This window comes from Cimex lectularius, unplaced genomic scaffold, assembly GCF_000648675.2.
Source record: "Cimex lectularius strain Harlan isolate CLEC.00 unplaced genomic scaffold, Clec_2.1 scaffold73, whole genome shotgun sequence".
Lineage (NCBI taxonomy): Eukaryota > Metazoa > Arthropoda > Insecta > Hemiptera > Cimicidae > Cimex > Cimex lectularius.
This window is the reverse complement of record NW_019392632.1, coordinates 100,393-112,479: the sequence shown is the minus strand read 5'-3', so window position 1 is coordinate 112,479 and position 12,087 is coordinate 100,393. Positions and strand designations below refer to the sequence as shown.

The 12,087-nt window shown below is 33.4% G+C and overlaps 1 protein-coding gene across 9 annotated transcripts in view; it reads left to right on the top strand.

Moving 5' to 3' along the window:
- The window catches only part of LOC106662796, a 371,911-nt gene that overhangs the window by 289,396 nt on the left and 70,428 nt on the right, over positions 1 to 12,087 (top strand). The window lies entirely within an intron of this gene.

Sequence of the window (12,087 nt, the reverse complement as noted above, 5' to 3'; positions counted from 1 at the left end):
ACTCATATTTTTGACGTTTTTCGCACGTTTTTTTGATTCGTTTTACGATTCGTTCAAAATTCAACGAACTCTAATTGGGCTGTGAAGTTTAAATCCGTCAATAAACTTTGTATCTTTACATTTCTTTGCATATATGCATAAGTAAATAATTTGTTAATACCACTATACATAATTACTATATTTGATTTATTTTTTCACTAGTTTAAAGTGTCGGAAAGGTATAAATTCGCAAAGATGGTTTGGTAAGTTTGAAAATATAGGAAAAATAATGGGCAGAAACACTTAGTGAAGCTTTCGAGGAGATTTATTTAAAAAAGAAACTCTTAAGGAAACTCATCTTTTTACAGGCGATCTTTTATCATTTATGGAAAAAAACGAAGGTTGGAAGTACTCTCCAGCACCCTCTACTGATTTTATCCGTAAAATAAACTAGGGCAAATTTTCACGGCGATGTGATGTTCTAAGATGCAAAAAAATCTGTTTAAGTTACAAGAAGTTCGCGGTTCCTGATTGGCACGCCTAACTTTTCAGAAATGAAAAGGATCAAATTCTCTCTAACATCTTGTCTGAAACTGAGGAACCTACGCTTTCAAACTACTTTCAGTTCATATCAAAGGCTAATCCGTACAGAAATTAAGCAAGCAAATTTTACTTACAAGGACTAGAGATCACTGATTTGAATGAAACGTTTTTATAAAAATTGACATGTGTTCTCGTCAGTTGCCAGGAGCCAGATGAAAACAATATTTTAAGTTAGTATTTTTTTTTAATAATGAGTTTCTGTCTTATTTGTGCATAAATTTCTATGTTGTTATGCATCATTAAATTGCGTTTTTTTCACCTAGGATAACAAAATACCATTTAGGGCCATTTTAAATGATATTAGATTCACAAAACAATCATGCTTTCAGTAAAGTAGACCAAAAATATTTTCTTTTCCAATGACCGATTTAAGATTCGTTCTAAGCACCCTTTACAACCTGTAATTACGATTAGTTTGTGCAACAAACAAAAATAAGACATTTTCAGACAAGATGAACTGTGGGGAGCAATGTTTTCTATCCTGTCAGGTGTTCCTCATAAAAATTCATAACTCCTCTTCATATTTTCCAACGTCCATGATAATACAACCACTGGAAATCTGAGATTATCTTCTTTCAGCTTCCGTCAACAAAATTTAGATTTTATGTCATTCACGTGTGAACAATAAGGAAGAATCCTAAGGAAGTTTTTTCACCCAGGATAAGAAAATAATATGCAGGGTCGTTTTAATACAAAAATCAATTCAAGTCAATTTTTCTCAAAAACCAAGCACCACTAAAACTAAATACGATCTTTTTTAGCAAACGAAAAATATAATTTTTTGTCCTGGGGCGCCTGGGGCAATTTATTTCTCCATTGATACACTTAATTAACAAAATAACTCCTTTGGAGGTTTTACAAAGTCGAAAATATCACAGCCGGTGAAAAGCTGAATTTCCCCTTTTCAGGTTAAACACAAAGGTTTCGATTTTATGTAATTTTAAGTTAATAAAATCAGAATAAAATCAACAAAAACTCTTAGATTGCTTAATTTTATCTCCAGTTCCAATTTATTTCCGGAGTTCAGATTTAAGCCCTTCGTGTAGTTTATAGATTTTTAAAGCTCTGTAAATTTTTTCGGATGAATTCTTAAGGCACTTGAAAAAAACAAATTTTTTGGCTGGGTGGGGTGGTTTTTTTCTTCTCGCCTATATCCTGTGTTCCTCTTAAAAATGAATATTTTTGTTTCACTTTTTATTTTCTTATTACAACCATTGAAAAGCGGATGTTTTATTCTTTTAATTTTTATCGAGTATGTTTTGATTTCATATCTTTTAAAGAAGAGAAATAAAACTAAATTTAAAAAATCGTGCCTACAATTTTTTGTATTACGACCAGTTTTTTTTTTACTTCTCAAGACTTTCTGATACAGTTTTTCGGAAAAATAAATCTCAAATTTTTTTCTTCCTTACTTTCTTTCCTCCAAAAATCAAAGATATGGTAATTGCTTTAATACTAACTTACTGATCAATAGGAAACTTTATAGCACCATATAAACTCCACGTAATGGCATAAATTTGGCCACAGTAACAAAATCAGAACAGGAAGTATAAACCATAACGTATGAAGAATTTTGTTGATTTCATCCTTATTTTTCTAATTTATTAAGACATAAAACGTTGTTGATAGACTGAAAATAGAAAACCACCCATTTCTAACGATTGTAATAACGTTGAATATGAGTAGAATTCGGAGGAGATGTGGATAACATAAGACATCGGAAAAAATTTCCCCTGGCCAATACCGCTCAAAAATGTTCGTATTTTGCTATAAAAATATGTATTCAAGTGTTTTCCATGGTGCTTCAAACGAATCGCAATTGTTTTGGAATACTTTTTAGGATTACTTTACTCGAAGTGTCTTTTGATTTTCTTTATATATATATCCTATCTCATTTTATACAAACCCTATATTTTATTCTTTTCCGAGGTAAGAAATACAATCGACAAATTATGCAATATCCTTGAAACACATGCAAGAAAAAAACAGAAAATCGTGTATAAAATATATCATTTTTAAGTTTAATTAATGTCCGGTAATTTTTTGAATGATTAGACTTTATAATTATGATTATATAGTTATATATATATATAAAAGAGGGTAGGTTGAATTCTCTGGATCGCTTTTTTATTCAGGGCAATCTCATCGAGATTGTAAATGAATACAAATATTTAGGAATCATATGTACCCCTAGACTCTCTTGGTCAAGCACTTCTCTTGGAAAGCGTCAGTGGCTAAATTAGGTCTAAATAACACATGGTCAGCCATCTTACTCAAAGAAACTATCCCTATTAAAGTCGTGTAATATTTTCGAGGCGATAAGTCGTGCAATTCTGTGTTATGGCTGTCAAATGTGGGGATACCAGAGTTTCGAAACAATAGAAAAAGTGCAACTTTTTTTGTAAGAAAGTTATTCTCATTCCCATCTGGTACACCAAACTATATATTATATTTAGAGACCAACATGGATTTAATTTTGGTGTATAGTCTTAAGCTTCACTACTCCTGTATTATGAAAGTTCTGATGTCTCCCGATATAGATACACAAAAAACACATCTTTGACGGTAATAAAGACTAATATTTCACGGTTCGCACACTGGAAATATTTGTTTGAAAAGTACAACTTGCCCTTCCTCATATCCTTGGACATCCTCTGTGACTGGCATAATTATATTTCAATTCTTATTAATCAAATTAAAAAACAACATCACGAAGAATGCCGGTCACGTGTCCAAGCATCTACGCATCTCTCACATGCTTGGATCAGAGGGGAATTGGGAATCTGTTCTTTGTATAATTCGCGCTCTATTGAAACTGTATCCCACTTCTTGGCGGAGTTCTCGTCCCTGGGTGAGATTCGGTTATTGCATCTCGGATGTTTCATTCTCCCCAGAGTTGACCTGTTACGGTTTGGAGTGGCTCAAATTCGCGGTCCTTAATTCGTTACGCTAGGCATGGAACTACAGATATAAGTTAATTAAGGAGTTTTGATTTGTATTGTTTAACCTGTTTTTCTATTCTCTCTTTCGCATTTTAACAGTTGTTATTTCTCCTTTTTTCAATTTATTGCCTAGGCTATAACTTTTATCTTACTTTATTGTGTATTTTTTCGTTTCTGATTGTTCAACCAACGACCTCTGGCAGAGGGATCCAAGGTCCATGTCCTTAAATGCTTTGAAATTACAATTGTCATTTTTCTTTTCTTATGTTCAATAAAGCATTATTATTATTACCTATATATATCTATGGGTACCTAACAGTAAATCAAATTTGCCTTATTTTAGAATCTCTGAAAAGAGAAGTTACATTAAGATTACATATGTGAGGGCATGTGTTTCGACTTTGTGACATCCGATGGTATTCTTTGATGATCAAAGAGGTACGAACTTTGGCAGGAAGACGTGAGCAGATTGAGGAATGACGGCTCGGATTTGTGTGACAATGGGTAGTCGGATGCTTCGCCGAGATAACTGCCTTTTCTATTATTTCACAAGGACGTGCCTTCAGTCATTTGATACAAGGGAAAGGGAAAAAAGTCTGATTTTATCGCTGTCCTGAGAGCGTTTCGGCCGCCTGAGTTCTCTGCAGATAAAACAGCGTTTCCGTATTATAAACTTTAAAGGTACGACCCGTGTATCGGATATTTATTCGTTCAAATTATTTTGTTCGATGGATCTTTGTTACTTAATCAGATTGCCAAACTTGAACTGGAATAAACAGTTTTTAGGTTCGGGCTAAAAAAAAACTTTTTCCGTTCAAACGGTTGGAATTTTATCCGCAGTGATATTTTCACATTCCACACGCAAATAATAGCCATCATTGCGTTTTTAAAGTCAAGCGAGTCCAAGTTCTAAACATTTTTATACTGTTTCCACCGGAGATAGTATATTTTGTCCTTCCTCTCGTTTTTATTACCTTTCTTATTTATTACATATTGAATTAAATTACTATAATATTATATGTGTCTAATTATTGTCAGAATGGAATTAGAAACGATCTGGACATAGTGTTTTTTTTTTGCATTTATGATTCATCAAATGTTCACTTTTGTCTATTTAATTAAGACTAGGTCTTTTTTTCACTGTCACTGGATAGAAGGTCCCGCACTCATCGCCGTTTTAGTCGATGGGGAGGTTTTGGGTGAATCCATCGGGATGAAAATTTCTTAATTTATGGTCGTTAAGGTTTTACGAAACTTTCGGTAACAGGAGCAGATTTCATTTTAGACAAAAATTATGTCTGAATGAGAGGTTTTGTTGAACACGTAAATGGGAGTACAACATTGAGTTATGGATCGGGCAATTTGGATGTGAAGAATATTGGAATGTATGGTAAAACCCCACACGTGAAGTACATAAGTGCATACCGGCTTCAAAGATGTGTTATACATTTGTGCCTTTTATTTGTGACAGTAAACAGAGCGCTTATCAATAAGTCGTGAAAGAGCCCTGAGTGACGTGTTACTCGTGTATGGGGATTCCACGTCAAAAGTTTGTTGATGAACAGCCGTAAGTAGTAAAAACACGAAGGATCTTTTTGCGGAGATTGAAAGTCATGTGTATGAATTTTTCTGTTTTAAAATTTATTCTTTTCTTTTCAAACTAAGATCCAGTAGTGTGAACCTGTGAGTTGCTCTGGAAGGTTTCGAGTAGAAACGCCAGGTTCAGTTACCTGAAAGGATTGCTGTATCATCAGAAAAAGGACGTGATAGTGGAGTAAAGTGTGGGGCCAAAACCTTACTCTGAAGAACTCCTCCAAGAAGAATGCAAAATATTTCGAACAATTCCTTAAATAAATAAAAAATACTTCATATTACGGTTAATATCAAACGAATGTAAAATTATAATAAGTCGTGTTCTTTGAACTGATTACATTATATTTATTATTATTATATTTTTAAACAATCGTTTTTTAAAATGGCGTGTATTTATCATAATTATTATACCTAAGGCGAGTACTTGAGTTTTTGAGCGTACTATTCCTGTTTTCAAATCTTTCTTTTTTTCTTTCCTCGTATATATATCCTTTTTATAGGTTAAGGTATACCACTGATGAATTTTTAAATGCCGAAATATGTTTTACAAAAGAAGAATAAGCGCACCAGGTCCAAAACCGACAAATTCATTATCTGGCATACCTCAAGAAAAATAAGAAATAATTTTTATACAAAGTTAACTAAGAGGTTGTAAGAAAAAACTACTTTTTTTTTATAAACCATTATTACAGATTGATTTTTCTTTTACACTTCGTCCTGCGATAATATACGAAATCGCATAGCTCTTAAATTTTCAGTTTATTTCTATATTTTATTATGTTTTTTTTTTACATTTAATTAGGGAGTTTGTAAAGGTTTAAGTTTCATTTTGACCTAATTGGCCTTTCCTTGGAAAGTAATTACCAGATAGAGAATGCAAACTAGACATTTCCCTTGGAAATTTCCGTTGCGCGTTAAACCCATCCCGTCTAAAAAATCTCTTACTTTTAGCAACCATTTAAAACACAAGGTTTAACTTGAATTTTTCAAAGTAAAACAGTTGCTTTCAGGTTATCGTCGTCGATCGTTCCGCGTTTAAATCCCTCCTCGAAGTGGCAATTTCCTAATCCATCATGTGGAAATATTGAGGATGACGTTTAGATAATAAAGTGTACGTAATTTGGCAGCAATTTTATTCGCGAGGCACGCTTTAAGAAGATGGATTGTTTTACTATACACGGATGTCGTGTCTGTTTTAATTAATTCGTGCAAAGAAAGCTTTTTGTTAAACGCTTAATCAACCTCGCGGACGTCCTTACATATGAGGATGTGTCTAACGAATTTCATAAAATTTCAGTACAACAGGCTTTCATTTATGCTTTTTTTTTTAAATGTAAACCCATTTTGTTTTTGTCTCACGTATTGTCGTAAAAGGGTGCTTTAACATGTACATGTTTCTACAGTAAATTTTTTGAAGCGCTTACTGCTTTAGTGTCCGAGCAAAACGAGAGTAATTCCATGATAGAAAAAACAAAAACAACACGCATTATCGGTTAAGGTTATAACATTTTACATAGAATTTTAAACGAAAATTTGAATTTAAAACAAGGAAGAAGGTTAGGATTTTCCTAATCATAAAATCCGCTCAACTGAAATTATTCATTATTTGTCAATTTTGTTCTGCTTTTGCATGTACATTTGTTTTCAGGCAGCGATTTCCCTTTGAGTCAACAAATAATGCTAATGGTTCCTTGAACATTTTCGTTTCTTTTACAAAGTTAAGAATTCCTCTTAAGGATACCGTATCAAATTCTATGTAGCACAAAAACGGTTTTTCCGTGTTTCGTAGCCTTTCCTTATCGGTTGCAAGACAGTTGCCCACGATATATTTTTCTGTCTATTCTATAATCGACATTGGTTATCTGTTGGCTAGTCTTACTTTTATTGTACTGGAGCCCATTATTATTTATTTTATTTTTTCAAGAGAGAAAAAGAATTTTTGCTTGTCTCATGCGTGCTTTACGTTTGCAGTATTTGTTTTGTTCTTTAGTTACCGAAGATTTCTATTCTTTATTAATGTGGCTATAGTTCATGTCGTCTATTTGTCGTTACCAGCCCTTTTTACCAATACATTAGCTGTTTCATTACGTGACATTTCTTCGTGATCTGGGACCCAATTTAGCGGCATTTGTAGATCCCAGTTTTTTAAGGAAATTTATACAATTCCAGACAAATTTGGAGTTGATCTCGTAGGCTTTGAGAGCTTTTAAAACGTCTTTACTATCCATACGTATTATTTATTGTTGCAAATTTGAGATGTTTTTTATTAATTTCATGAGCACGTGTTTCCATGGTTAGTAGTTCGGGTTGAAAGATGGTTGTGGTGGGGACGAGGGTGGTAACTTTGATGACTCTGGTTGAATTATGACAAAAAGTGTTAAATTTAATACACAAATGGTACCAAAAAAGGGTCTAGACATAAACGCCTCAAAGGTAAGAATTTTTCAAGCCACGAAAAAGACGAGCAGTCACAGCTGTAACTCTCCGAAACCAAGAAATAAAGTATTCCAAAGAAGTTACTTCCCTAGGAGTAGTTTTTGCCTAAAGGATAACGTTAAGAGACTCCATAACAGAGAATTAAGGGCATCGTTATGCCAAAGAATCTGGTAAAACTTGGGAGCTAAATTCTAAAAAGACCTTGTGGTCATACGTTATGATTGCCAGGCACATGATCATTTATGAACGTTATCCGATGGCCAAAAATATTTAAAAAAGTACTACATAACATTTAAATAATAGCCTGCTTTAGCATCACTGGTGCTTTTAAAGCAACACCTACAGACACGACTAAATTTATACTTCAGCTGCCATCCTATTGAAAAAATGAGAATTCATAGGATAGTGGAATGAAAGCACCTAAAAAATTCTAGCGATACTAAAATCTTGGATTAAGTTAAAATGGCTAAAACTATCTTCGACTTATCAGAGAAAATACTAGAGTTTGAAAAATCATTCAACATAATTATTGCAAGCAGAGCTAATTGGCAAAATAAACACACACATTGGATTGGTTTCTGCAATAATTTAAGTTTCAATTTTCTAATAATGAAAATTGAGGCTAAGAGAGTTTTACAATTTATATAGGGTCATTATATATGGTCAAGATATGGTCATTCCACGATGCTTTTGATCTAAATGATAATTAATCGATAATAATGATTTAATCGATAATTATTTCTGATTTCAACTTTTTTTTAAATTATATAAATTTAATATTATAAATTCATATAAAAATGTAGAAAAATGGCGATTTTGTTTGCTGTATTTAACAAAAATGGTTGGTTTTTTACTATTTTCCCAGATCAATAGTAAACCAGAGTAGGTTTGCAGCCCCTTCAATCCGCTTAGGGAGAGTGTTAACATTGAATGAATGCAATCACGACTGACAAAATTAAATTAGCACTTCACCAGCTTAAACCGAGTTGCTGACAAACATTCCAATCAGATACCTTAAATGCATTATTCGAACACCTGGAGAGAGTTTGTCTTTCCACACTCTATTTAAAATTTTTCTATTTAAAAACGTTTTTACTTCATTTAGACTTTTTTCTTTAATGTGAATTTGTTTTTCGTAATTATTTAAAATTGAATAATTTTATTCTAATCAATATTTTTAAAGGTATAACAAAATGGCATCCTTTTTCGCTATATTACATATTTATTTGTGAGCTGAGAAGAGTATTTCGATTTTTTGTAGTAAAAGGATTTTAATAGTTCATTTCTCCATTCTTCAATTAATTAGGTAGTACGAAATGAAAAGGATAGCTCTTTGGCACATGAAACATTTTTTAAAAGCCGCCATGTCAAGGGCTATCATGCGGAACTTCACACGTCCTTTTTTCTACCCTATGATGGACACAAACTCCCTTTTAATGAATATGCATGGACGTTTAAATGGGCCCTAAGGGAACATAAAATCCCACGTACTCGGCCGATGATGAGGCCCGGGGGCTTCTTTGATTCCTTACAAAACAAGGGTTCAATATTAAAATAAGTACCTTGTGGACAAAAAGTCCAGGAGAGGCCGTTTTTTTAGCAGAAAGGGCTTCAATCTTTACTCTTTTACCTTCATTCATCTCGCGAAAGAACGATAATGGCGGAAACGTAAGGACCTTTTTAGATTCATAACAGCTTTGGGTAAGCTAAAGAAAGATAATCTTTTACTATTAAAAAAAGTAATCTGTATTGACATAGCAAAGGCCTTTGAACAGCTTATGCAAAGAAGTTATAAATTCTCTTGAAAGAAATGGATGTGAAGTATCCTTCTTACACAATCTGTCTAAGATTTTCATTGTGTTATTAATTAAATTAAAATATTATGGAATGGATCAAAATAAAAAGTGATGATGGTAGAAAGTTTTTTGAAAGACAGGACACAAGTTTTGAGCTAAGGTGGTGAGACTTCAGATCCCACAATAGTCAATAGTAGTGTAACACAAGGTTCTATTATGAGCCCAAATTGTATTTTAGTATCTAACTAATTCAAAGCTGTGTTCGTGTGAAAACAAGAAAAATTTCACCGGTGGATGTCTTGTAATGGTTTTGCAGCACTAAATTCAAATAAAATCATAGAAATGATGTTCATAATTAAAACATGTTGAAATTACAAAAAAATTCTTGTTTAAAATATTTGTGATTTCATCTGGACCGAAAATGGTAGAACCCGATCTACTGTGAATAGCACACTGCGACATATTTTACCTGTATCGCCTATGAAATTTTTCTATGGAAAAATTCCAGTACGAATCCAATGAACATTGTAAGCCCCTGTTACCAAATTACAAGATAAAGATCTTTTTTTCCATGGTATAATATATGTGACAAAATTTATATCACTTAAAATTGTCAGCCTAGAAAAAAGGGTCAAGTTTATAATTATGAGATAAATGAAAAAATTTGCCATAATCCATTAAAATGGCAATATTACTGTTGTTAACTTTTCATTACGAACCGAAACTTCCTGTGTCCATTTGAAAAAGATAGTGAAAGAAAAACCTGGATGAGTTCTCCTGGTTTATGTTTTATGTTGACGTTTATAAATAGCATTGTTTGCCACAAATTAAAATAAAATACAAATGAGAATTTGTGAACAGCGAATGATCAACATCATACAACACGTAACAACTCTCCCTTGTTAAATTATTGAATTTGAAAATTATTACATTTCATGCGATAAAAAACACGCGTATTTGTGAATTGAAAATGACCTTTGTAAAACCTTAATGGAAAAACAGTTTGGTTCTAAACATTGAATAATATCTGGCACCGTTTAACCCGTCAATTCCCTATGGCACCTGCTGTTGCCTCACATGCATAGTTCAATTTTTTCATGTTTTGTGCTTGTTAGCGTGTTCTAAGGAATATAGTATGTCTACTCGTTGCATAGAACTACCACAAGTAGGATTCGAACTTAACATTTTCGTTAGAGACGTTCATTGTAAGACTTACTGCGTCATTTCTTCAAACTCATGAGTTCTTTGTTTTTACATAATTAAAATTTGATTAAAATAAGCCTGTTAAATTTAAATTTTTAGTATGTATCAACAAATAACGAAAGCAATTCGTTTTTTAGTACGACTTTGCGTGTCTACATGTTAATTATATAACCCAAATACCAATGGAAATACATGAGGCGCCTGTAGGTGGAAAATGGCAACGAGTTCAAGTACAACAGTGAAATTATTTTCGTAACGTAACGTATATAGTTGTTGTATTTCATCAAGGTTCCCTTTCACTTGTTCCCGTTCACGCTGTTTAAGATGATGGTTTAATATGTGAGGATTTTGGTGGCCGGTTTTTAGAGGAGCAGTTGTGCAAAGTGGACTCCCGAGCAGGCGACGGCTGCTAACTACTGCGGTGAGCAGTACGTGCTATGTTGTAAGAACCTTTAGCGGATGTAGATGAGGCGAATTTGATGGCGAGCATAACGGCACGTCGGCTGTTGAAAATACCCTTGCTTCTGCTGTGACTAGGGTGTGCTGCTTGCTCCATAAATGATGATATTTATTTGGTTGAAACTTTGAACTGACCTAAAGAAGTTTAACCGTTGCTTATATAGAAGAGTGCCGCAAGCTCATAGAAGGTAGAACCATTGTTGGACCAGTTGAAACTTTAACATAACACGTTAAACACAGACAGACACCGCAGTAGCGTATAAATTGAATGATATCCAGATTAATGTTTTCTGTGACCTGAATAGACAAAAACTGATGAAGAAAGTGTTGATGGAGGTTGATTTGTATCATCTTCCCTACTCACAATTAGGCGAGGCGTTAAAGTGCATAAATCCTATGTACATACTTGTATGACATATACGACACTAGTCATTAAAATGAATACTAATGACCGAATTTTTAGTAGGGGTACCTTCAAATCTAAAAATTGTCGATTTAACCCAACGAAACAAAATCTCACTAACTTTTCATCTGGTGAAAGAAGACGGGTGTCCAAGAATTCTTCGAATCCACCAAGGGGAAAAGTTCATTCGTCGTGGTGAGAGTAATGATAGGTGAATGTATGAAGAATGAAAATATCTAAAAATTAGTTTTGATCTGAATTTTGTTAAAATTCTTACCAGCATCAGAGTTCGGCTAACCCTAACATAGTCGGTGAGATGTTGTTTTTTCCGTCGGTTTGGCAGATTGGTGAAATTTTGATGGTAATATTTGGGCTCTGTAAAAATCTCCAGGAAATGAAGAAAGTAGTGAACTATGTTGTACACTTTCGGCATCGGTGCTGCTTGCCTAAAATTCTTATAAAAAACTTCTCTTAATTATCGTATAAATATATATTTTCAGTAGAACTAGTTCATTGCATCAAGTTGAAAAATATATCGTGTTCACAAAATGTATCTTTGCTCATTCTTGGTCACGATATCGATATACCATGGGCATTAGGATGCTATACCGCGATGGACGTATCCCTTCACCTTCAGGTGCCACCCTATTTCCTCAAAAAAAGTCCACTTTTA